The 27,229-nt window shown below is 34.6% G+C and overlaps 1 pseudogene; it reads left to right on the forward strand.

The window, feature by feature from the left end:
• Positions 1–2,850: 2,850 nt before the first annotated feature.
• On the forward strand, positions 2,851–2,969 carry LOC120587294 (uncharacterized; annotated as a pseudogene).
• The last annotated feature ends 24,260 nt before the right edge of the window (positions 2,970–27,229 follow it).

Consider the following 27,229-nt stretch of genomic DNA (forward strand, 5'->3'; position numbering starts at 1 on the left):
TTAAAAATTCCACAAGCAAGTACTTTATCTTATACTTATAATTAATATAATTATTTTATGAGCTTTGGATGAAGAGAAATGGATTTTTTTTTGTTGGTTCTTTTTTTTTTTTTTTTTGTGCGTTACACATGCAAAATGCCATCTTAGAGGTAGATTTTTCTTTGGACTCAGGCATCAAATTCCTATTAGCCTTAATGGGACTTACACATGCACACTGATAGGAGAATATACCCCTTAGGCTGGAAATTTAAAAGAACAAATGGCAAGGACATCAAAATAGTAAAGTCTAATTTAGATGATCCATAAGCCTGCACATTACTTTCCTGAGAAGGCAAACAAATGTTATGCCTTATGATGTTTCTGATTGTTTTGATAGCCCTGTAAATACATCCTCTAGACTCATTACTTAAGGGAAAAGTCTGTTTTTATCAAGCAATGCAATTTTTGACCACACATGTTTGGTTTGAATTATATTTTTTCAATTTTGCATAATGCATTATTGCAAGTTAGTAGGATGTAGTTCGTCATTTCAATCACAACATCCTGTTTCGGACCACTTTGTACCTATCATACAGTTTGGATGTCATTCTTTTCCCAAAGATGAAAGAGAAGAGAAAAATTCGAAAGGCTTTTGACCCCGAATCATAGATAGTTTATTCAATTTGCCCTAAATTCCTTCCAGAAAGAATCTAGTTGGTGCATAGTCCAAAAAAGTCCACGTTATTCTGATGAGATGGCTGCTTGACATGTCATAAATCATATGAGTTTGTTTTATCAGTACACAAGGCCAGATAAATACTTATCTACCTGGCAAAAGTGGGGCTCGTTCTGCTATTGTTCAAAACAATTCAATGAAAGGTGTTGAGAAAATTACACTTTCTACTCTAAGCATAACCAGAGTTTCTAGTTTAAGGATCCGGGTAGACTGAATATGAGAGCTAATATTTAAATGTCTGTCTAATCTCATGATAACAAACAACTTTAGCCTTCAGTGATCACAAATCCCTCATTTTCTGGGCTTTCATTTTATCTCTTGCAAAACAAATATAAAAAAAATTATCACCCTTTTTCCCCAACACTGGGCCTCATTCTCTGTCATGTACGTATTGATTCATCAGCACCAAGAGGCTTCTAAATGAGGACGACAAGAACTTGAGTGTTGTAACAAGTCTCCCCCAGGAAGTTATAACTGTTGCCAGTTACTAAATGTGTTAGAAATGCTGCTTTTTCTGCCAGGGCAAAGCCAGTTGTGTGTCTGTTATTCCAACCTCTGTATGGAAACCTCCAGAAAATCCTGTTATTCAAAACTGTGAAATTTTACTTCAATAAAAATATGAATGAGAGATATGCACCTATACAGTCAATGACCATTTGATAAAAGTCATCTGTTAAATGTCATAAAAAGTGTAAATTAAATTTGAGAATAATAAGTTAGTATATTAAAATTTAGAAGGCATCCAGAGTAGCTTGGAGCCAAGGAATTAGAGCTCTATGCATGCTTATTCTAACTTTGGAGATAGCTTACTTTGCTAGCCTGACCTCACTTTCACTAATTCTCTTCCAGCTTTTATTATATATTTCCTTTTCCCTCATCTGCCCCTTCTCTCTCTATGTCAGCCAATGGACTCATCTCACTGGTTGTCCATGTGAAAAATGGAGATGCAAGAAGGAACAAACACTGATTCAAACATATGGTATGTGGATCATAATTACAGCAGTGTTGCCCAGGAAGATAAGGTTGAAAATGTGTAGAAGAAAATAACAATTGGGTGAAATTTATGAGCATGGAAATGATGACATAGCAGGTGGGACCTCTGACTTTATTCCTGTTTTCAAATCCACACTCTATTCAATAACGAAGATTTAGGAATTGTTTTAAAATCATGACTTTGATTTTCTGTTTTCTCCTGAATTTTATGGGATAGTAGTGAAAATGCTGACTAGTAGACCAAAGTCATAACATCACTCTATGTCTGAATTGGGGAGACTTAGAAACCATCTGCCTGATACACGAATTTCTCTCTGCAACGCCCATATGATGGCCATCTCTGTTTACCCTTATTCTCCTCTAGTGATGTGAAATTTACCTTGAGTGAGGCCTTCTTCCCATAGGACTATAAAAATTTGGATAATAATAGTTACCGTTTATGTAACATTTATAACATATCAGACATTGAGATATAACCTTTACGTGCATACACTCATTTAAGTCCATTTAAAATCTTATAATCCCTTTTTAAGGATGAAGTAATGAAGACAGTTTAGGCAACCTCCACAAGGACACAGAACTGCTTAGTTTGGTCTGATTCCAAAGACTGTGCTTCTAAACATTATGGAATACCACTTCCTTGAAATATAAACACATTTTGTTTTACTCTTGCAGAATAAAGTGATTCCATGCAGGTATCATCATCACTTACTGCCCATTCTGTTCCCTTTCTTCTAAGAGACGTTTTTAGTCTAACTTAACATTGCTAGTTGTCTGGGCTATTTCTCATTTAATTTCGTTTTGATTGCTCTCTGTGTCCTTCTTACTTTCTCCTAGGTATTCTCTTAAAATATGGAAACTAAAACAAAAATGTAATAATTTCTACGAGGTCTGGCCACATTTTATGGAAACTATACTTTTATTTATGTGGACTAAGATGAAATTAGCTTTGGTCTTAGGTCATATTTTGGAAGTGCTAAACCGTATGACTGACACATGAATATTGCAAGTCCAATAAAAGTGCACACTGCATTTTCTATGACCTTGACGCATTTCACCTGGATTTCCATCTGTTGTGATTATCAGTGGGATATGGAACTCTTACTGGGCCACAGTTTTCTCATTTATAAAAGGAGCCGGTTGTCTATGGGCATGCCACCCTGAACACACCCAATCTTGTCTGATCTCGGAAGCTAAGCAGAGTTGGGCCTGGTTAGTACTTAGATGGGAGACCACCTAGGAATATCAGGTGCTTTAGGAATTAAATAAATAAATAAATAAATAAATAAATAAATAAATAAATAAATAAAAGAAAATATAGAAGGAGCTGGTTGATTGGTTTCTCCCCAAGACCTATTCCAGCTAAAATATTACTTGCTTCTTCAACATAAATGCTAGTAAATTCTCTTGCATCTATTGCTTTTTCTTCTCCAGGCTTACTAAACTGTATAGACGAGTAGGAAGAGAGTGTATAGAGCTGGCAAAAAGCAGAAAATTAAATTAAGGAAAAATCAAAAACTCACTTTAAGAAGAGGTTGACTTACATTTAGGTCCTATTTTATGCACAATTTAAGGAGCGTTGTAAACTTTTTAGAGTGTAAGCTCTAAGAGGCAGGTGCTCTTTGTCAGGGAAACTTTGGTATGTTCCCAAATTCAGCAGAAGGAGCAATAATCCTTCAAACAATTTTTTTTTAAACTGAATTTATCATAAATCAGATTAAATGTAATCAAGGTCTTTGAACCTAAGCCATCTTCTAGATATCACCAGAATCAGATATGTTTTCACATCTCTAAATGAAGGTATATTTTTGATAAAAAGAGCAACTACAACCTAGTCACATTACTCCCGTCCTGAGTATAAGGATTAACATGGAGATTTTCTGACTCATTTCAATGTTTTTAGCACTGACAGTTTTTCATCATTTTTGATGAGAAGATGGACTAACAGAGGCTACAGAAGATTCTCTCTTCTTAAGGCTTCAGTGATTCTTGAAAACTTCTAAAGAACAATAGGCCATGTGTCCTTTTGCTTTGCCTGAAAGATACCTAACGTCTTTCAGAGAGCTCTAGAAGTTGGTGCTTTTGAGATAATTGTTCTGAATCCAAAAGGAGTAATAGAGTCTCTGAATCATATGTTTGCATTTTCTAATTTCATTAGTTACTTAATATATAACACCTATGGAGGGTACTTACTACCATTACTTTTGCCTCAATTTTTTCCATCTTTAAAGAAGATATGGTCATTTTGGTTCTTTTCCTACTGTGAAGGAAATGTATATTGAATTATGAGAGCATGTAAATAAAACTTTAATTAATAAAATGTATCAAAGTTGAGCTAATATAAAACCATATTAATTCAATATTACAGTGATAGGGGGGCAGCCTTATTATGCAACTAACATACAGGAGAAGTCCTCAAAAGTCAAGACAGATTTATGTATTTCGTGGATGGGAACAAAAAATCGCAAATGATTTAAGCGCTTTCTATCTGGGTGCTCTTGGACAAATCAACAATGATTTTCATTTTGCCAAACCAATGGCTACTTTTCTGATGATATGTTACCTGCTATCTCAGTGGTATTTGTCATAATGACAATTTCCACCTTCTTGAAACATTTTTTTCTGGTTTCCTTGATATTATGATCTCCTAGTTTTCCCAGTGTGACACACTAATTCTCCTTTTCAGACTCCTTTGCTCTGTCTTCCTCTACTGTACCTAAGGCTTTATTTCTTCTATGTATACACATGCTTTCTCCTCCTGGAATTCACTCAGTCACATGGCTTTAAATACCATCCATAAGCCTAATATTTAACATTCAACTGCCTATCTGACATTTCCACATATATATCTAATAGTCATACCAAAAACAAGTTCTAAAACCAAGGATTTCCCCACGCCTGCCTTTTCTAGTTCAGTAAACAGCACTGCTTTTTATCTCTAGCAACTCAAGCTAAAATTCTAGGAGTCACCTTTGATGTCTACATTTTGCTTTTCACCTAGCCTTAATGATTCCACTGCAAAACATATTTCACATGCAAACAAGTCTATATCCACTATTACCAGCATGGTCCAAACCACCATCTCTGCCTTGGACTTGATAAGGCAGTGGCATCCTAACCAGTCACCCTTCTTCCATTCTATTCTCCTTTGATCCATTCACCACACTGCAGTCATCAAATCCTTTCACTGTATAATTATATAATGTCGCTCTCCTGCTTAAAACCTTCCAATGGATTCCTATCAGGAAAAAAAATCCAAATTTCCTACATTAGCTTATAAAGCCTCTCTCATCTCCTCTTCTTTCATGGTCCTCTTTTCATTATGCTTCAGCCACACTGAGCTTTTTTTTCTGTTTATCAATCATTCATGGTTTATTCATGCCTTGCAACCTTTCACTAATTGGTACTTGTGCCTAGAATGTTCTTCTTTCGATCTTCGCCAACTGGCTCCTTGTTGTCATGCATCTATCAGATTAAACACCATCTCTTCAAAGAAGCCTTTCCAAATCAAACTTGCAAGCTCCACAAGGGAAGGCCCTTATGTATCTTGTTCTTAGCTCCACCCCTAACACCTGGAACATAACTAGCACATACTAGGCACTCAACAAGTATTTGTTGAATGAATGAATGAGTTTCATTTTTCTTAATTGTAAAATAAAGAGATTGAATTCAATAATGGCTAAGTGCTCTCTAGTTCAATCGTATTGAATATATGAGTTGGTCACCAGTAATTTGGACATTCATTGAATCCACTCTATTTTGATCTATTCCTCCATTTGAAAAATTTTCTTTTTTTTAATAATAAAAGCTGTTAATAACTGATATTGCTGAACATGATGATGCCATGCCTTCCTGAAGTAATACTAATTATTACTATTTTTATTAGCCATAAGAACCAGCATACTTTCTGCAGAACTGCATTGACTGTTAATGTTTGATTTATTTGGCCATAGCAAGAAATTTACATGCCAATGTAAACAGGGCTGAGAGAGAGATACACAGCTTTTATAATTTATCATTACATGAGATTATATGCTCTGTTTTTTTAACATAAAAGGTAGAGAAACACTTCTGCTATTAAGACTAATATATAATAAAAATATATTTGTGTCTCATTTTATGCTTTTTACATACATCTTTTATTTTACTGCCTCTACATGACACACACCTATTTCAAGATGGTGTGATTTAACTCCTTTAACCCAAGCTCTTAAGAACTTTTTTTTCTGTCCAGTTTTATGATTCTTATTACCCATCATCTTGTACCATCTGAATGAATGTCTTGAAAACTAATGAAGACAGTAGGTATATCACATGGGTCTCGAAATACCCATATTATCTAAGGACTTTATAATAATGTCAGCTATAAATAAATCAATAGTTGTTCACATAATTCAGAGATTTAGATGGCTAGAGTTTCCTATTTTATATTTTCTTTAGTTGCTTCACTTACAAGTCTCACCTTGTAGGTCTTTTTAAAAATGTCCTGCATACTTCTTTGCTGTTTAGAGTCTTGTATAGAAGCTAAATATGCACATGAAGAGTTAAATGTTAAAAAAGTTAGTGGCTTCTTTAATTTGGTTTTATTAAAACATACTTTTAAGCTAAAATTATTTTTACGTCTAATCTACAAACACAAAAGTTTCAGTGTCATCAGGGAATTATTTCTGATAATTCATTACATTTAAACAATGACTATAATTATAGATACATCTCAGTATATTTTACAGCTGCTTCTTTTTCTTTTTCTTTTTTTTTTTTTTTTGCATAGGTGCTGGTCCTTATTCTTATTCTAGGATTAAGTGGAAGTGTTGTTTTTTGGGTCACCTTCCAATAGGCTATTTTTGTAACATTTCACCTGGGTGAGAAGTAGTTTCAAGCACACTGGTGTCTGTGACCTCATTCTATGATGATTTAATGTTAGTTACATGAAGGCAAGTCTTACACTAAATATTCTGTGGGCCCATATATGGGAAACATGAACACATTGTCATTATCACCTGATAGCTGATAGTTATAGGGGAAAACAAACAAACAACCCTTCCTTTTTTTGAAAAAATACAATTTTTAAGCCACATTCCATTTATCTACATCAATATTTGTAGATGTAAGAATATTACAATACCACCCACATAGTTATTTGTTGATCCATTCCTGTAGTCCATCAATCTTTTTTCAATTCTGGGTTCACGGCTAGAGTGGTATAGTAGCATGTATTGCCTCTGTATGATAATTTAATTTAACTGCAATGTGCTAGGGTCTAGATTGCTCCACTTAGCGTCCAGAGGTAACTGCAAACAGTGCCAGGGCCTAGACTGTTGCCAACAATAATTACTGGCTAAAGAGAGCTTTGAAAGAATATGGCATTTTACAGAAATACCCAGCAATAATAGTCAGAGTGTATTTAAGAATACATATATGAGAATTTTAACAAAACCATAAATTTTTTTGTCAAAACAGTTCATAATTGATTAGCTGACAAAGTTTCTGAACTGCATTTGCATCTTTGTATAAGTCTGCATGGTATCTATTTGCTCCAGGCATGTTTTCTTAATGAGTTTTTATATACCGATAATCTAAAAAAGAAGTAAATGGCTGAACTAAATATGACAATACAAATGGAAAGAAGAAAAAAAAAATTTTGCTTATATTTTCTCCTTTTTTCTACTTATACAAAAATAAAATCAACCTTAAAAAGCAAGGGAAAAGAAATAAATGGCTCGTCCTCTTTTAATTACCACATTTAGGAAGAACTGTAAGTACACACGCCATTTCAGCAAATGGCATCGGATCTGAGTGATGCCATATGAAGCTGAACTAAAATGCTCATCTTAGAAAGTGCTCTTTAGTCACGCACTGGCTTTCTCAGCCTTTATTCCTATAAAATAGGAGTCAAAAATAATAGGAATCCTAACACCATGACTATGATAACATTATTATTATTTTTTTTAGGCTAACTTTGTTGGAAAGTAATTATCCATGAGAGGGGAAAATCTATTTGGTCAAGTTAGTAAATATGTAGGTAGTTATAGAAACAGCAATTTAGTTTCATATGGTTTTGTATAAGCTACAAAACAATGACTAAAGTGCTCCATCCCAGTGATGCTGCTTACCAATGGCACACTGAAAGCTATGAGATTTCTGCTTAGCAATTTAGCCTTACTGGTAAGAACTAGTAGAATGTTTACACAATCCATTTGAGAAGAAGAACAATATTAGTCCAAAGGCTATTTTGGACATTAAGAAGAAAAGATTAGGTTTGGAAAACTTCATCTTAGTTTAAAAATTTTCTAATACTGTGGTCTCAAACAAAATAAAAACACTATTATCTTAAACAAAATAAAAGAAATTATCTAACACTATTGTCTCAAACAAACAAAGGAGAAAATTAGAAACCTGTGTGACTATTTGCTAGCTTGCTCTTCAGGAGGCCCAGGTCCTGATCAATGAAACATATTCTCAGAGGACATTATCATGTTCTACTTCTTAGAGCAACACTCGCCATCCATCCCAATGTCATTATTACCTGATAGTGATGAGAAACTTTAAGGTTGTAAGAAACTTCATCTTCTTAAGTGTCCAAACTCTCATTTCGGTGTTACTATGAAAAGTTCTTCTTTTATGCTTATGATCTTTTATTTCTTTCTCTACTCTATGAGAAAGCTTTAATAGTAAAGGAGTTTCCAGAAGGAATCATTTCAAACCATATATTCCTCACTCAAGGCATTTATATACTACTAACTTGGTCTGTACCAAACATGTCAGCATATATCACATACTACTTTGCATGTTTCCTACTGATTTTATGAGTATATATCTTGTTTCCCCAATTAAATTGTAAAATCATCAATGATAAAGTCTGTCTCTTACATAAGCCACTGCATCCCAAAAAACACCTGCAAATATGAATCTTTGTCACATGTAAAGTGCCCATAAATTCTTGGAGCTTGATAATATAATTGAGACTATTTTTTTATGCATAAGGGCAAAATATCAATCTTAGTAATAATTTTTATTTATTCATTTATTATTTCACAAATTCTGTTGAGAGTACCTTAGGTTTCATCCATGGGATGGACCAATTAAAGAAGATATGTCCTGCCCTTACAGAGCTAGCAGTCTGTAAGAAGAGACAGGCTTTAAATAAATAATTATGTTGCCTTAGGATGCATGCTACTACCAGAGTTTGTATAAGATTCAGAGAAATATGTAACTCATAGAAGTAGAGGCTTGTGTTGGTTCTCAAAGAATATGTTTAAAAGGTGAAAGGTGGTGGGAAGAATTTCCAAAGCGGAGGGAAAAGTAATAATTGGTATAGCTAGAATATAGTGAATGTTTGAATTGTGGGAGATAGAGTTGAAGAAAGTCTCCAAAAATATAAACATATACAGACTGTTTCATTCTTCAGAAATTTCCTTAGGTGCTGCCCCTAGTATCACTCTCCTCATTTTATCTCATCTCCATGGCAGACTTTGCCTCTAGTCTAGGGAATGGTGTTCCGTTTTTATATTTCGTTCAGAAAGTAAAAAGTGAACATTTAATAGGATATAACTACAATGGCATTAAACCTAGATCATAACCTCGAGTGCCATTATAGTCTTCTGAGAATTAATGAAATGATTAACTTAAACCATTAATCCAGGTAAACATTTGATCTATTGTTATTTAGGTTTTGGAAAGAGCATGTGAATCAAGTTTTGGAAACAAGCCAATATTCTACTCTGCAGATTTTAGTGTACTCAGAGAACCATTTTTCTGATATCCATATGTCATTGCACATGGATGATTTATTAATCATCAGATGTATTTTAAAATACTGCATATACACGGATTATAGTATGCCCAATAATCATGCACTGTAGTGCATGATTTATGTCACAGATTTCTCTATTTAACATTAGGGTTTTGTTTTTTCTGGAGGCAATCTCTTCAGAAAAAAATTGGCTTCTTGCCTCTATTGTTTTTCAGTGGATAAAGCAGCTTTATATTGCAATCCTAAGAAAAGGAGCCATTTTTCTTGTCCCGCTAACAATCATTTCAATTATTTCTGAAGCACTATATCCTATAGAACTTCAAGTTCAGTTACAAGTTTCAGCACTCATAGTCACTCTCTAAAGATGGCATTCCTTAGCTGAAAATATACTACTGTGATTAGGGCAACAATGTTTGGTAAAGTTAAAGACTCTGTGTCTCCTGCTTACAAGGATGCAGGTTGTGAACTGGCCAACTCCAGGGAGAACCATTCACAGCCATTGTAGATTTCTCTCTTTATTAAGACTATTGTCCTGGCAGATAGAAAAATGTCTTGAGCAAAGCTAGTCTTCTCTTAATGTATACAAATGTGCCTTCTAAGTTAGCAGCTCATAAATGTAAGAGATAAAATTTTACTGAATTAATAAATGAGTAGTATTTTTCTTCATTCCCAAACTTATGAACTATATTTTGATAGCATGCTTTATAAAGAAAACAAAACCAAATATGCTTGGAAAGTTTGAGGGATGTTGAAAGAAGATTGAAATTCAAAGTGATTTAAACAGCAGTAACACTTAAGAATTAGAACGAACAGATGAAAATATGAAACTAAACACAAGTTCAAAATAAGATTATCCTAGAAATAGGATTAGAGGGTTAAGAACCACAATGACCTTGAAGGCAGAAATGCCCAACTCGCTGATTTTCACTAACTGTAATTTTACTAACAAAACCAAGCTGAGAATGGTCGGAAACCCAGATCACACTATTAGTGATTTAATTAAGAGTGTCCAGAAAAATTTTCCAAGTCTATATGTTATCTCAAGATCTAGCCTCACTGGGAGAGATCATAAGTCTTTTAACCTTTGAGAAAAATCATTTTCCCTCCATGTACCATTGGCAAAACACCAGCTTAGAGCAAAGAACCTTGGAAATTGGAGATAAAATGCTGCTCTCTGGAAAGAAATATTAAAACAACAGTTGTCTTGACAAAGTTAAAAGAGCTTCATAAAAAGACTTCACTTTTTATTCTTCCTATTTATGTTTTTATTTATTTTTTTTAAAGTAAGCAAATGGGGGGAGAAAAGAAAATTATACTGGCAGAGGGCTGACCTCTATTTTATATAATTTGTAGCTAAAAAGCTTACAGGCTAAAACATGTAAATATATGCAGATCTGAGAGCAAGACCTCGGAAGGGAAATAGCTGGGAGAGATTGAAGAGAATGTGGGCCATACACCGGAAAACCGCTGGGGCTCTTAGCAACCTGGAAACCTGAAATGAATTATTATCTAGGTCCTATTGTGACCTACTTAGTACCCCGACAGCATGTTGGCATAAGAAGAAATTTGAAGCTGTAGGAACTGCTTATTTACTTGACCTTGAAGATACAGGAACCAGTAGGGTGACTGCTGATTCGGCCCAGTGAGCTGGCCAACCACATCGTACTAAGATGACTCACCGTGTGTCATGGACAAAGGTGGCCTGAGCCTATGTTTTCTGCTGAGTTTCTCTTTTATTGGAATATGCTGTACCTAAATTGTAACCTTTCCTGGTAACAGCAATAGAAAAAAAGCAAAATGTACGCCACGTTCATACTTTTTTCAAGTCTACTGGCTTGAGTTTCAGATTAAAGTTAGAATGAGAAATCAGTTGTTTTGAATAAAAGAGCAATGATTTATTTAAAAGGTAGAGTGTAGGTGAATAGAATGGGTAGTATTTGTGACAAGATAGAGAAAATGAACATAACACCTTCTCAAACCTCAAGAATTCTCACCGAAGGACTGATCACTTTAGGGAGCTGAAATAATCCAAAGAGAACATTAATTTTAACTGTTGGGGCTTACACAAGGAACAAAATCATAAGCGCCAGAGCAGAATTCTCCAAATGCTCAGAACTTTCTGTGCTTTGCCCCACACTGCTCCCTGCAGTAAATGTTCTTTCAAAGTCTCCTTGAACATAAATCTTTTCTCATGTCACTATAAAGCAGTGGAGTTCTGAGTAAGGTGAGCTGAGCTAAAGGTAACGTCTCTTAGCTTTATTTTTCTCTTTTGAGGAAGAATCTGTTGAGGGACCAAGTTGTGACCTCTACTTCAGTCAAAGCAGACATGAGTCATAGCTGAAATTGGATCCTGCACCTAATTTTGCTGTGTAGATCTAATGTATAATATATGTCTCACAAATGAACTCTTTCAGAAGAGTCAAAACCTGAGATGCCATGATTGATGGAAAATTCGAAGTAACCCAATTAACACGAGTGAGGAAGTTATCAAATATGAAAACTTTAGATGAATTAACTGCCATCCAGTGTGTTATGATGTGATGAATAATGGACATCTGGAGTTTTATTAATGAGCAGCTAATGGAAAAGATGTAACTGGCACCGAGAAGTTTAATCCCCAATAATATGTAAAACAAGCGTAGGCCCAAAACAGGAGATCTGTAGGCGCCAGATCCTATGACCTGCAATAGGAAGCATCTTAACTCGTAGGTGTCTTGTCAAAAAGACACATGCCAGCCTTCTCAGAATGTTTTCATGGGAAAGGAATGTCAGCCTTGAACCACTCCAGCCATTACTCTATTGTCTTAACCGTTACAGTGCATCAGTAATATGCACTGTCCAGAAATCACCCAAGTCAGTGGTGATTACCTGTACTTAGCAAGGCGATCAGACAGAGGAGAATGATGGCGCTACAAAAATTTGTGAACAACATTAACAAATTCTTGAATACAGCACAGGTATCATTCATAACTAGATATATTCTTTTTTTTCCTCAGAAAAGCTTTCTATTAAAAGTTGTCTTTAAAATACAGAATTAAGCTTATTTGTGACCAAAATAAATGGCTGCCTCTGACGAGGAATCTGAAAGATCCCAAAACACCTACAAAATACACGGTTGCTGGCTGAAATTCCACCATTGAAGGTTTGTTCCGTTAACCACTGCCCCTCCTTTGGGACATGTTATCCCCCCAAAAGATGGCATGTGCGGGATCCTATAAGTCAATGACAAACATTCACCCAAAGATGTTAGTATCTTTCTAACAAATAGCAACAATGGAGGGAATTTCTGTGGAGAGAGAGAAGAAAACAGAAAGGTTCTGATCCTAGTCCTCTGCACAAGAAGAATACACATGGATCGGTGTCCCGAGACAGCTATAGTGCCGAGGTGGTATGGTAGATGAAGTGAAAGGGGTAAAGCAATGCCAGCTGAATCCTTGCAGTTCCTCAGAAGTGCCATGTTCTTCTTGCATTCTATCGGTGCACAAGTTGTTCTTTCTCGTGGAAGTCTTTAACCCATGCTAGTTTTCTTTCATTTTTCCTGGCTAACTGAGAACTTTTTAACATTAGAGAAATTTCCTTATTCTTTTAGTCTTATCACAATGCCTAGACTATTATATGTGCTCAATAATTTTTCAAATGATAAATGAGAAAATTGGAGTTAGGAAATTACCAAGGATCAATTCCACTTAGTTTACAATTTTGCCTTGGGCCAACGTAATTTAAATGAAACCTATTTAATGGTGTCTACACCATTAAGTTGAATACGCATTTTGCTAGGAAAAAAATATTATTCAATATGATTCTATCAATATTGTTGTGCCTATCTTAGAACGTCATATTATTAAAACAAATTTGTTTAAAAAACAGGAACTTACCAATGTGATGTTTTCCAGTTCATATTATATAGTGACTTTTGGGGGGTAAAATCTCTGAGGCTTTCTAATTTTTTTATGAAGGAACACTTCGATCATTAGTAAGTTGAGAATAGAATGATCCATTGACTCTTTCTCATAAACAGTTACTAATTAAAACTAGGCTTGGGAACTTGATAATACATTTATTTCCTTTTAAAAGACCTGAAATAACTTTTAAAGTCTATGCATTGATTTTCCCCCAGGAAAATGCTCTTTTTAATTTTTAAATTACAGTTTACATTCAATATTATATTAGTATTAGGTGTGCAACATAGTAGACATTTATATAACTTAGGAAGTGATCCCCCTGATAAATCTAGGACCCACTTGGCACCAAGCAGAGTTATTACAATATTATTGACTATATTCCCTATGCTGTACTTTACATCCCTGTGACTATTTTGTAACTAAAAAACTTCTTAATTCCTTCACCTTTTTCACCCATCCCCCCAGGACCCCTCTCACCTGGCAACCTGTATTTATGAGTCCATTTCTGTTTTGTTTGGTTATTTTGGTTTTTAGATTCCACATATAGATGAGATTCTATGGTACTTGTCTTTTTCTGTCCGACTTATTTCGGTTAGCATAATACCCTCTAGGTCCATCTATATTGCCACAAATGGTAAGATTTCATTTTTTTTTTTTTATGGTCGAGTAATATTAGGAAAATAAAGTGTTCTTAATGAACACTTTAACAAGAGCAAGATGACAGGCACAGAAATGACAACATGGAATCCTAAAATTCTAAAGGTGAGTGGTCCTCTTTCCTAGACTGAATTAATGCAAAAGTTATAAATTATTTAAGTTCATAATTCAATTAAGTAAATGTCTGTTGAGTGAATAAAGCTTTTGATCTCACGAAAAATAAAGAGGTTCTTTGCTCTTCATCCGTCTAAAGGAATGGTGGAATAAAGGGAAGAAGGAGGGAGGAGAAAAAGGAAGCAAGGAACCCAATATACTATAGGAGGATATTTACATTTGCAGTTAGGAGACACAAGTCTTGAAAAAGACTGGGAGTGGTTTGTGATACACGCTTACTGGGAGATGATTTTATAATACAAACTGAAACCTTCAAAATCTACACACATTTTAATTCAATAATTCCACCTCTAGGAATTTATCCCAGTAAAATCATCAAACAAGTTTATTTAGATTTATGTATGTGAATATTTGATATTTTGTTTATTATAGTAAAACAAATTTATGACAAAAAGTGTTTGGTTAAATAAATAATGACATTCCATGACGATATAGATAAATATTTATTGACAGAAAAATTTTTGATATCTCTCATCATGTAAAGAAGCAGATTATAAGGTGACATATATGGTACAATCCTATTTTGTAACATATTTTTCTAAGAATATTTTATTTATATATATAACACTTATAATCTATACCTAAGACCAAATCAGAAAGGAAAAATAACTAAATACTAAAATGGTTGTCAATAAAAGTTAAAATTCAGTTTTTGTATTTGTATAGTCTATTTACAATAAGAATGATACAGATAATAAATTAAAGAAAAAATTAAGGAATCTTTCTAAAATCTAGCTATTAAAGAGAAAAAGATTTAATGATGATTATATTTGCCTTTAATGCTAACAGCACTATTTTTACTTCTTTAGTAAAAACAGCAATAATGATTTTGCCCTGAAAGTTTTCCCCCATCTAAGTATTCTCTCAAACTTACTATTTACTTACCATATCTTCTGGGACATGACTAAAAATTGGTTCCCAACTTGGGAATATACAAACCCCCCAAACTAATATGTAAAAGAAATTGTTCCATCATCCCATGGTTAATAATTGTGAAGAATTATTGGTATTATAAATAATATTCAATTGAAATTTTAGAACAGATATGACTCTGCCTGAGTAGTTTATTGGAAAATCATTTGTTTCACATCAGTTTTGGCATCCAGTATTCACTGTGAATTATGTCATTATAGCCTAGTTTATTATATTTCTGTTTGTTCCGCTGTGTATATATGTGTCTTAGGCTTTAAAAAGGTAATTTGTGCCCTCAAAATGTATTATGTAACAAATTGTGATTCATGCAAATCACTTTGATTTGTTTTCCAAAAATGTAGCTGGCTTCAATTAATCAGTTGCTATTCATTTCATATGTTTCAATTGCACTCACAACAAAAGCTCCAGTGGGTTATCACTTACATGGGGGACTGGCCTCCAGAGGGTATAAAAGACACAACAATCAGACATTATACCAAGCATACAATTATAGTGTGTGTCCCCACAAACTCCAATAAATCACACATCACATTATGTTGGACTCCCACGTCTCTGAAGTTCTCCCTTACCCAAGCCACCTACCTGCTGTAATCACAGCATTCTGCTGTGCGTGGGTGTACAGCTCTCAACCTGCTGAGACTTATTCCATGACTCCCAATGTGTAGCAGGAGTCAGCCAAGCAGATTGCTATATCTGTGTTCTGCAGACTGCCCATCACGATAAATGAGTAGCTGAAAATGCTGAGCTTCTGTGCATGGACTTTGTTTAGGAAAGAAGGGAAGTAAAGGCAACATGTCAATTTCAATTGTGCTTAGACATTGGTGATATACAATATTTTCATGTAGCTTTTATTCCTCAGAATGTAAAAGTGGACAAAGCAAAAACTTGCAAGAGATGTTATAAACTAACTATAGAAAATGTTCTGTTCTATAAAGGTTTTATTTTAATTATGGGACATCTTAAGTGTAATTACCACTCACGCTTTTACTTAAGTGTCACATTGTCTCAACCCTATCCCATAGGATGAACAAATAATAATGGACTAGGATTAGCATTTTATAAGAGCTGTGTTATTATTTATTTTCCTAGCAATAACAGGGTACTTAGTGTCATCTAAACTAGAGGGCATTATTAAACCAAAACCACTTTTCTATGCCAGCTATTTATAAACCACATATGAATAGTTCTAAAATATAGGGTACTGAAATGACGAATTGTACTGAGTAGGTACTCATTAGGAATAAAACTGCCCACAAAGGGAAGATTTGTATATGGAATTCTGATATCACTCCACCAGGTTACTCTGATGACAATAACACAAGATTTTATCTGGGGATCTCTCTCCTGGGGCCAATTACCATGGAAATAAGTAAAGGTCAAAAGAATGTAACACGTAGGGCTATTGGGTTTAAACTAGGTTGTGGGAGATCTCAGGAGAGGAGACAAAACAAAAGGCTGCCATTCATATGACATATTACTCTGTGAACTTTGATGTGGTTGGCTATCGGTAAGACAAACTCAATTGCACCAAGATAAGGGCCATAAACAATAGTTTGTAAGTACTTCGGAGGAAAACTCAACTTTGGCATTGTTACCATTTCGTGTTTGCAGTTCTAATTTTCTGTTCTCTTTCTTCTAATGTGCTACATTAAAAGAAGAGAAAACGAAAGTGAATAAACATTTGTATATTGAATTTCTGCCATGTTATTCATAATCAGAATCTTACCTATGGCATTGAGTGCAATGAGCACAGCAAAAATGTGAAGGATAACAATCAATCAACAAGCACTCAATGCCATAGGTAAGATTTAAGCCAACAGAGGGTCAAAGAAAATAAGGAACAATACAGGCTTGTACTCAAGACTGAGTACCAGACTCAGAATTCTCCCTTTGCTTTTTTATGGAAAGAAGAAATATTTAGCTGTAATCAATAATGTATTTGTTTTACTGCAGTACCTATAAAAGATTTTTCTTTGTAAAAGATAGAAGTAAAACTTACTACTTTAAGTGATGTCCTGATCTCCAATTTGTTAGGAAATAGGAAGTTGCAATAGACTGCTGCAAAAGGCTGCACAATGTACTCCCAAAGATGTCCATGTTCTAATCTCCGAAACCTGTGAATTAGTTACCTTATATAGCAAAGAGACATGGCATACATGATTAAGTTAAGGATGCTAAGGTGAGAAGATTATCCTGTATTATTCTGGAGGGCCCAAGGGTCGGAGTGAGAGCACAGGAGATGTGATGACAGAAGCAGGGGTTGCAGCGATGCTCTTTGAAAATGGAAGAAGGAGCCAGGAGCCAAGGAAGGCAGGTGGCCTCTAGAAGCTGGAAAAAGCAAGGAAATGAATTCTCCTCTAGCGCCCTCAGAAGGAATGCAGCTCTGCTGACACCTGGACTTTAACCCTTAGTTAAATGATTGTAACTCATTTCAGACTCCTGACCTCCAGAATTGTAAAATAATAAAGTCGAAGACACTAAATTTGTGGTAATTTTTTATAGCAACAATAAAAGACTAATACGACTATCATCCCCACCCTGAAAATCAAAACCAAACAGACAAAAAAACAAACTTAGAGTTTTAAAACATATTAGAGAGTTAATGATTAAAAAAATCCTAAGACAATTAAATTTTTAAATGGACAAGTTTTCCCTGAGAATCATCTGGCTGCTTTTATTGATGGGAAAACAATAGTAGAAGTGGGAGGAGAAACTCATCTTCCATGGATGGAGGTAAAGAGAAACCAGCTCAACTTTTAACAAACCTCGAATAGCTGTTGTGGGTTAGAGACAGATTACAGTCTGGACGAGCCTCAGTCACAGAGTGGATCTGCACTTGCCCACCAACTCTCTTCCACAAGACCATCACTAAATGCCTGGGGACAACATGCTAAATGCTGGGAGCAGAGAAAAAAAAAAACTAAGAGAGGTTTCCCCTTAGGTACACAAGGCCTTTATCAAAACACAAGGCAGAGGACACTAAAGGCTGCAGGCTGGGGGAAAGGAGGGAAGAAGAACAGAGATACTCCTAATCTGCACAAGATATTCACTGGGTCTTTTAATGATTTTAAGGTAGTAGACCACTGAACTGGGAGCAGGGTAGGAAAACTGAGAGATGTCCTGAGGTGCACCAAGGGGTTAAAGAAGCAGGGCAGACAGAGATGTGCTCAGATACAGAAAGCCAAGGCAGGTCTGACAAGCAAAAAGAACTTCCAGTAACTCAAAAAGTTGGGAATTGAGTTTTAAAACATTGAACTATCTCGAGAGAATTATTGGCGCTCATAACTCAAGGCCTGCTGAAAAGAAAGTGCTGATCCTGACCTCAACGTATCTGAAGCCGGTGGCAAACTAAATCTAACTAAATCTACCATGAAGCCTATGCTCAGTGTAACTATGTATTTAGACTGACTCAGCACCCACCCTAGCAGCCTGACAGGGGGAGGGGGAAACCCTTTTCTGGCAGTTTCTACCATTCTTGACACAAAATGACTGCCATAGAATAAAAATTATAAAACAGGTAAAGAAGTAGAAAAATGTGACCAATAAGGAAAAGGTGGAAAGAGGTTGACAGATGACCCAGATATTGAATTTAGCTAAGAACTTTTAAAGTAACTCTGATAAATGTGTTATAGAATCTAGTGAAACTTGATGCAAGAAGAAATTGAAATTTTCAGAAGATGTATAGAACTATAAAAAAGAGCTAAGTAGAAATGCTAGAATAATATAGTTTAAAAGTTTATTCACTGGGCACAAGGGCATACTGAACACAGCAGAAGTAAAGATCAGTGAACTGGCAAACAGTAAGAGAAATAACCCAAATAGAAATAGAAAGAGAAAAAATATTTAATTTAAATATTCAAAACTTACTGAATAATATCACATTATCCTCAATCCCCCGGGCCGTGGACCAGTGCCAGTCTGTGACCTGTTAGGAACCAGGCCACACAGCAGGAGATGAGAGGCAGGCCAGCTAGCAAAGCTTCATCTGTATTCACAGCCCCTCCCCAGAGCTAGCATTATTGCCTCAGCTCCACTTCAGATCATGAGACATTAGATTCTCATAGGAGCACTTGTCCCTGGTGCCAAAAAGGTTGGGTACCGTGGATCTAAGATATGTATAATTGGAGATCCAGAGGGGGATGAGAGAGAATGGGGCAAAGAATTATGTTGAAGAAATAATGGCTAAGAATTTTCCAAAATTAATGAAATATATCAACCCACAGATTCTAGGCAGAACATATTCAAACTAGCAAAAACAAAAAATAAAGAGAAAATCTTAAGAACAGCTGGGGGCAAGAAAACATTATATGTAAGAGAAAAGACTAATAATAATAGCTGACTTCTCATCACCCCAAGAAAAAGAAATTCTAAAGTAAAGCAGAAGTCGATGAAATTATATCTTTAAAGTACTGAAATCAAAATAGAATGCTGTATATAGCAAATATATTCCTCAGAAATAAAAGCAAAACAGACATTTCAAATCAACAAATTCAAGAGGATTTGTCTTGATAAACTTGAATGCACAAAATGTTAATGAAATATTTTAGTACGAAAGAAAGAAGAAAGGAAAGGAGAAGGAAGAAAGGAAGGAAAGAAGGAAGGAAAGGAAGGAAGGAAGGAAGGAAGGAAGGAAGGAAGGAAGCTGAAGGAAGGAAGGAAGGAAGGAAGGGAAGGAAGGAAGGAAGGAAGGAAGGAGGGAGGGAGGGAGAGGAAGAAAGAAATAGAATTATCCTGTTGTAAGATTCTTACATTGTTTGCACAGTAATGTTTGAAGGTGGATTGTGATAAGTTAAAGATGAATACCGTACTCTCTAGAGCATGCAGTTAAAAGTAATATAAAGAGTCCATTAGGGAAATGCTATGTAATTCTAAAAATTATTTTATTAACCCAAAAGAAGATAGAAAAAGAGAAACAGAGAAAGATCTGGTGGTACATATAGAAAATAAATACCAAGATGATAAACTTTAAACCAATTATGTAAATAATTATAGTAGATATGCATGTGCTCCATGAAAAGGCAGAGATTTTCAGACTGGATTAAAAAGTAACACCCAAATGTATGTTGTCTTTAAGATATACACTTTAACTATAATGAGCAGATAAAGACACAGACATAGGTTGAAATAAGAGTGGGAAAAGCTGTTGTAACTATCAGACAAAATAGATATTGACAAGAAGAGATAAATAGGGATATTTTTAAATGATAAATGGGCCAATTCATTAAAATGCTATAAGAATTCTAAATATACATGCGCTTAGTGACAGGGCTTCAAAATACATGAAGCAAAAACTGACAGAACTAAAGAGAGAAATAGACAAATCCATAATGATAATTGGAGATTTTAACACCCCTCTGTCAGTAATTGATAGACCAATAGAACAACTACAATAAAAAGTAAATAAGGATATAGAAACTCTATCATCCAAATTGAACAAATTAATATTTATAGAACATTTCACCTGACTCCAAAATATAAATTGTTTCGAAATGCACATGAAATAACCAAGATAGATCATATGCAGGGTTGTAAAAGAAGTATAAAAACTGTCAAGAAGATAAAAGCATACAGAGTATTTCTCTGACCAATAACAACATTAAATTAGAAGTAGCATGTAGAAAACCTCAAATTATTTGGAAAATAAGCTACGTACATCTAAATAATTCACTTGCCAAATAATAAACCACTAGAAAAAAATTAATATTTCAAACTGAGCGATAATGAAAATATAATATATAAAAATTTGTACGATGCAGCTAAGGCAGTGCCTGGGAGAAATTTATTGATTTGCACTCCTGAGTAAAGAAGTAAGGAAGAAATGTTTCAAATAAACCATCTCAGCTTTTATTTTAAGAAGTTGGGAAAAGCAGAGCAAAGTAATCTGAAAAAAAAAATAGAGGGGAAAAAATAAAGATAAAGCAGAAATCAATGAAAAAGAACACAAAAAAAACAACACGACAACTAAACAACTTAAATGTTAGTTCTTTAAAAAGATTAATACATTTTATAAAATCCTAGCAAGATTGGCCGAGGGAAAAAAACAACAAATTACTAGTGTCCAGAATGAAAGAGGGGATAACACTACAGGGCCTATAGCCATTAAAAGGAAAATAAAGGGATATTTTAAACAATTATAGTCCAATAAATTCAACACAGGTGAAATGGAAGTTCCTTGAGAAATACCCTTTTCCCAAACTGACACAGAGAAAAATAAAAAAATGAATAGTCAGGTATATAATAGGAGAAATAATTTGAATTAAACCTTTACACACACATACAATAATACAAAACAAAACAAAACAACAAAACAAACAAACAAAAATTTTAAATAAGCTCTAGATGGTTTAACTGGTGAATTCTACTAATTTCAGAAGAAATACCAGATATATACAAATTTTTTATATTTCCTAACTCATTTTATAAGTCCACAATAACCTTAAATTACAAACTTGACAAGGATAACATGAAAAATATTTTAAAGAAAATAAAGTTACAGATAAAAATCATCCATGAATATATATAAAAATCCTCAACAAAATACCGATAACGCAAACCCAGCAATATATAAAATAGATGCTATATTCAATAATCAATGGCATATGTTCCAAGAATACAAGCTGTTTTAATCAAAAATCAATCAATATAATTCATCACGGTAGCATAATAAAAGGGGAAATCATATGATAATGCAGAAAAAATTGACAAAATTTAATGCTAATTTATTATAAAAATTCTCAACAAACTAGAAATAAAATAATTTTCTCATTCTAATAAAGGGCATTTATTAAAAATGTAGAATAATCATCAAACTTAATGGCAAAATATTGAGCACTTTTTCCTTAAGTATAAGAATGTTCTCACCCTCTCTGTTTTAACATTGTAGGCACTGGAATTTCTGTCAGTGCAATAAGACAAGGAAAATAAACAAAAACATAGATGTAGAAAGGTAGTAAAGAGAACAGTTTTTTTCCCCAGACAGTAAGAGTATATACATAGAAATCCACAGGATAAAAAACTACTAGAACTAATGAGTAAATGTAACAAATTTGTAAGTTATAACATACAAAAATTTCTCTATATTAGCCAAGAAAATGAAAAATGAAATTTAAAAATATACCATTTATAAAAGTGTCTAAGAAATCAAATAACTAGTAATAAATTTACCAAAAGATGTGTCTTATATCTGTTTTGAAAACTATAAATTATGGCTAAGAAACTTAAAGAAAATCTAAATAAATAAAGAACATGTTCTTGATTGGAAGACTATATTGTTAAGTATTCATTCTCCCCAAATTAACCTATACATCTCACACAAGTAACAAAGTACTAGCAACATTTTTTTGAAGAAATTGACACTGTGATTCTAAAATGCATATGGAAATACAAACTATCATCAAAACAACCTTAAAAGGACAAAGTTGAAGAATATTCACCTTCTGAATTCAAGACTTGCTCTAAAGCTAAACTAATCAGGACAGTTTATTTTTTAAATAAGGTGAGGTAAATAGATCTAGATGTAAACAAACTACTGGTTTTCAACAAAGGCACAAGATTCTATGAGGAAAGCAGAGTCTTTTTAGCAAATGATGCTGGAAAAACTATAGCTATGTGGAAGAAAAAGGACCTTTGACCTCTGCTTACCCCCAAATCAATCACAACATAACCAAAAATATCAATTTTTATATATTATAGATGTAAAAATAAAAGCTAGAACTTTATTATTTTTCCCCTTCCCCCCTCTCTCCTCCCCTCTGGTAACCACTAGTCCATTGTCCATGTCCTTGAGTCTCTGTTTGTTTGTTCTGTTCATTTGTTGAAAAGCTAGAACTTTAAGATTGTCAAATCTTAGAGTAGGCAATTTTTTTTAAAGTTCCAGAAGGATGTCTTAGAGCACATATCTTGGTTTTTACCCAAGAGAGATGAAAATATATGCCCATAAAAAGAATGTTTACTGTATTATGTAATTGAAATTTACTAAGAGAGTAGAACTCTCTTGTCACCACCACCCCGCAAAAAAACAGATAAATATATGAGATGATGGCCGCGTTAATTAACTTGATGGTGGGAATCATTTCATAATGTGTACATATATTAAATCATCACATTGTACACTTTAAATATATTACAATTCATTTGTTAATTATACGTCAATAAAGCTACAAAATTGGTAGGATCAGCAATACCACTCTATGGGAGGAGTGGAGACTGGTGTGCTCAAACTCAGCATGGTGGTCACCTTTTCTTCAATCAATGTTACAACGAAATAAAGTCTGTTGAAATGTAGCAGGCAGCTTTTGGTAAAGCTTTTCCTGGGGACAACGTGGGCTTCAGTGTCAAGAATGTGTCTATCAAGAATGTATCATCATGGCAATGTGGTTGGTGACAGCAAAAATGACCCACCAATAGAAGCAGCTGGCTTCAAAGCTCAGGTGATGATCCAGAACTATCTAAGTCAAATCAGTGCTGGATAAACACCTGTGCTGGATTGTAGCACAACTCAGATTGCTTGCAAATGTGCTGAGCTGAAGGAGATTGATTGTCATTCTGGGAAAAAGCTGGAAGATAGCCCCAGTTTTTGAAATCTCATGATGCTGCCATAGTTTATATGGTTCCTGGCAAGCCCATGTGTGTTGAGAGCTTCTCTGACTGTCCTCTTCTGGGCCATTTTGCTGTTCGTGAGGACAGTCAGAGAAGCTCTCAACACACATTTTGCTGTTTGCTGGTTGTCAACAAAGCAGTGGACAAGAAGACTGCTGGAGCTGGCAAAGTCACCAAGTCTGCCCAGAAAGCTCAGAAGACTAAATGAATATTATTCCCAATACCTGCCACCCCAGTCTTAATCAGTCAGTGGTAGAAGAACAGTTTCAGAACTGTCTCAATTGGCATGTAAGTTTAATAATAATAGACTAGTTAATGATTACAATGCATAATAAAACCTTCAGAAGGAAAAGAGACTGTTTTGTGGAACATTTGGTGTTTTTTTTGTGTATGTGATTTTAAAAACTAATAACTAGTTTTAATGGAAACAACTTGGCCAAAAATCTGTCACAGAACTTTGAGACTCATTAATGAGAAATCTGCGTGTTCTTTTGGTCAACTTCCGTAATGTCTTATAGTACTACTTAGGTAAGAGACTTAAAAAGGAGTTGCTCATCCGTAACTTATTTCTGGTGTTACATCTGCTGAAATTTTAGAATTTGATAATTCTGGGATAATGTTTTATTCTGGGTGGGTACCTTGGTTTTTGTTTTGTTTTGTTTTGTTTTGTTTTGTTTACCTTGTCTTGAGGAGAGAAATCATCTGTTTACATAGTAAACAGCTATAGGAGGAGGTCTGTTGGTTAGGTCAGATAAGCAAAGAGTAACTTCATTTATGTGTAAACTAGTTTACAAAGGCCAAATTCTGTAATATTAAAATCCACATGTTGCATGTAAAATTTTGTGTAGTTACATCAACATTGAGTAAATTTGTTGGTCAAATTTTAGTTTTCCAGTTATTGGAATGTGAGTTCTCACATTTACAAATACCTAGGTAGTTCAAAAGACCTAAAAGGAGGCTTAAATAGTATTAAGCACTGTCTTCTTCCAGTTAATTGTATTCAAATTATAGGAAAAATTAATAATACTGGCAATTGAAAAAGCACACACACACACAAAGAAGGCTAGCTTTCTCGAGGCTAGAAGCCTGGTTTGTTGGTACCTTATAGATGTACACACACACATTCACACTCAACACCCTAATGTCATTCAAGACTCAGTTTCATTGCCAACTACTCCATGAAACCATTCCTGATCCCACATCCCCCGACCCAAATCCTTTCTCTGCTTTCCCAGGGGATTTGATCTGCATCACTTTTAGGAATCTATTACCTTCGGTTTACTTTTCTGCCTTTGGAAAGATTGTGAGTTATTGTACAAGAATCCCTATTCTTTGACCTCAAAGGCAAGAGAAGTAAAAGCAAAAATAAACAAATGGGACTATATCAAACTAAAAAGCTTCTGCTCAGCAAAAGAAACCAGCAACAAGGTAGAGACAACCATCTGAATGGGAAAATATATTTGCAAGCAACACCTCCGATAAGGGCCTAATATTTAAAATATACAAAGAATTCATACAACTCAATAACAACAACAACAGAAAACAAACGATCCAATCAAAAAATGGGCAGAGGACCTGAACAGACAATTCTCCCTAGAGGACATACAAATGTCCAACAAATATATGAAAAGATGCTCAACGTTTTTAGCTATTAGGGAAATGCAAATCAAAACCACACTGAGATACCATCTCACACCTGTTAGAATGGCTATAATCAACAGGACAAGTAATAACAAATGTTGGAGAGTATGCGGAGAAAAAGGAACCCTCATACACTGCTGGTGGGACTGCAAATTGGTATAGCCACTATGGAAAACAGTATGGAGGTTCCTCAAAAAACTAAGAATTGGTCTATATGATCCAGCAATCCCTCTACTGGGTATTTACCCCAGACTTGAAAATATATATCCGAAAAGATATTTGCACATCAATGTTCATAGCAGCATTATTCACACAGGCCAGGACATGGAAGCAACCAAAGTGTCCTACAATAGATGATTGACTAAAGAAGCTGTGGTACATATACACAATGGAATATTACTCAGCCATAAGAAGAGATGAAATACCGCCATTTGCAAAACATGGATGGATCTTGAAATAATCATGCTAAGCGAAATAAGCCAGACAGAAAAAGTTGAAAATCACATGATATCATTTATATGTGGGATATAAACCTAAAAGCAACAAATGAACAGGACAAACAAACAAAGGCTCATGGACATGGACTATAGACTAATGGTTACCAGAGGGGAAGGGGTGGGTGAGGAGGGGGGAGGTAGATGGGGTAAAGGGAGTCAAATATAGGGAGATAGGGGGATGGTGAAGTGGGTAAAGGGGATCAAATATATGGTAGCTAAAGGAAACTGGACTTTGAGTGGTAAACACACAATAGAATATACAGATATTAAATTATAACGTACTCCTGAAATTATATAATTGTATTAACCAATGTTACCCCAATAAACTTAATAAAAAAATAAATTAAATTTAAAAAAAAGAATCCCTATTCTTTGAAGCCAGAAAACCTGGTTTCTTCAACCTAGGCCCAAAATCTAAAGTCTCTGGACTTATTTCCTCATTTGTTATAATGAAAACAATGAAGATTAAATGAGATTCCCTGATTTTAGAACAGTATCCAGCATATAGTAGTAGCATCTCCATACATATTAGCAGTTTGTATTGTGTAATTATTTTCACACATCTCTGTTTCCCACACTCCCTTGTAAGTTCCTCAAGGATAAAAATTGTTCCTATTAGTTCCTTTCATATAGTAAGGTCTTAAAAATAGTTCAGGAAAGAAAATAAAGGGAGGGAGGAGAAGGACATTTTAAGTGGATAAGCAACATTAAATAGCACTTTAGATAAAATGTGTTCACCTAACACAGAAATCAGGGAAATATATTGTATGATTAGATTCTCTTCACAGAGAATGCCACCCACTATAAGGGTCCAGAAAAAAGATATGCGTTGTAGAAGTAATTTTAAATATGTGAGTTGTATTTGTTAGAAAAATTAGAGTAGTTTTTCCTAGCTCTACTATATTTTATTTACCACACCATATCCAATAAACAATTTGTTATTGAACAAAATAAAGCACCAACTGTTATACTGAGTGTCTCACTCTTAAGCACTTGGTACTACCATTGCTGGAGGCTTCCCTGAGCACCAAATAAGTAAAGAATGAACCTAAAATATGTAGGGAATAAGTAGGGAAGCACAAGTAGAGAGATTTGAAGGACATGACAGATTTGAAGGACAGAGGTCTGGGTGATTTTCAAGGATAAGAAGTTTAAATCTACCTGGATAGCAATAAAACACTTCCTGTTCCAGTTTCACCTAAAAAGCTGGTATGTAGTTTTTCATTCGCAACAGCATTTGCCTGGTTGACCAACTATCATTACATTTATGAGCAGAACAGAAAGAACAGAGTAAATCCTATTTCAATGGAAAAACATATTTCATTCCATTCCAGAGCTCAAAGATGGATGAGAATTTTCCAAGTGC

The sequence above is a fragment of the Pteropus medius genome, unplaced genomic scaffold (genome assembly GCF_902729225.1).
Source record: "Pteropus medius unplaced genomic scaffold, Ma_sr-lr_union100, whole genome shotgun sequence".
Taxonomy (NCBI): Eukaryota; Metazoa; Chordata; class Mammalia; order Chiroptera; family Pteropodidae; genus Pteropus; species Pteropus medius.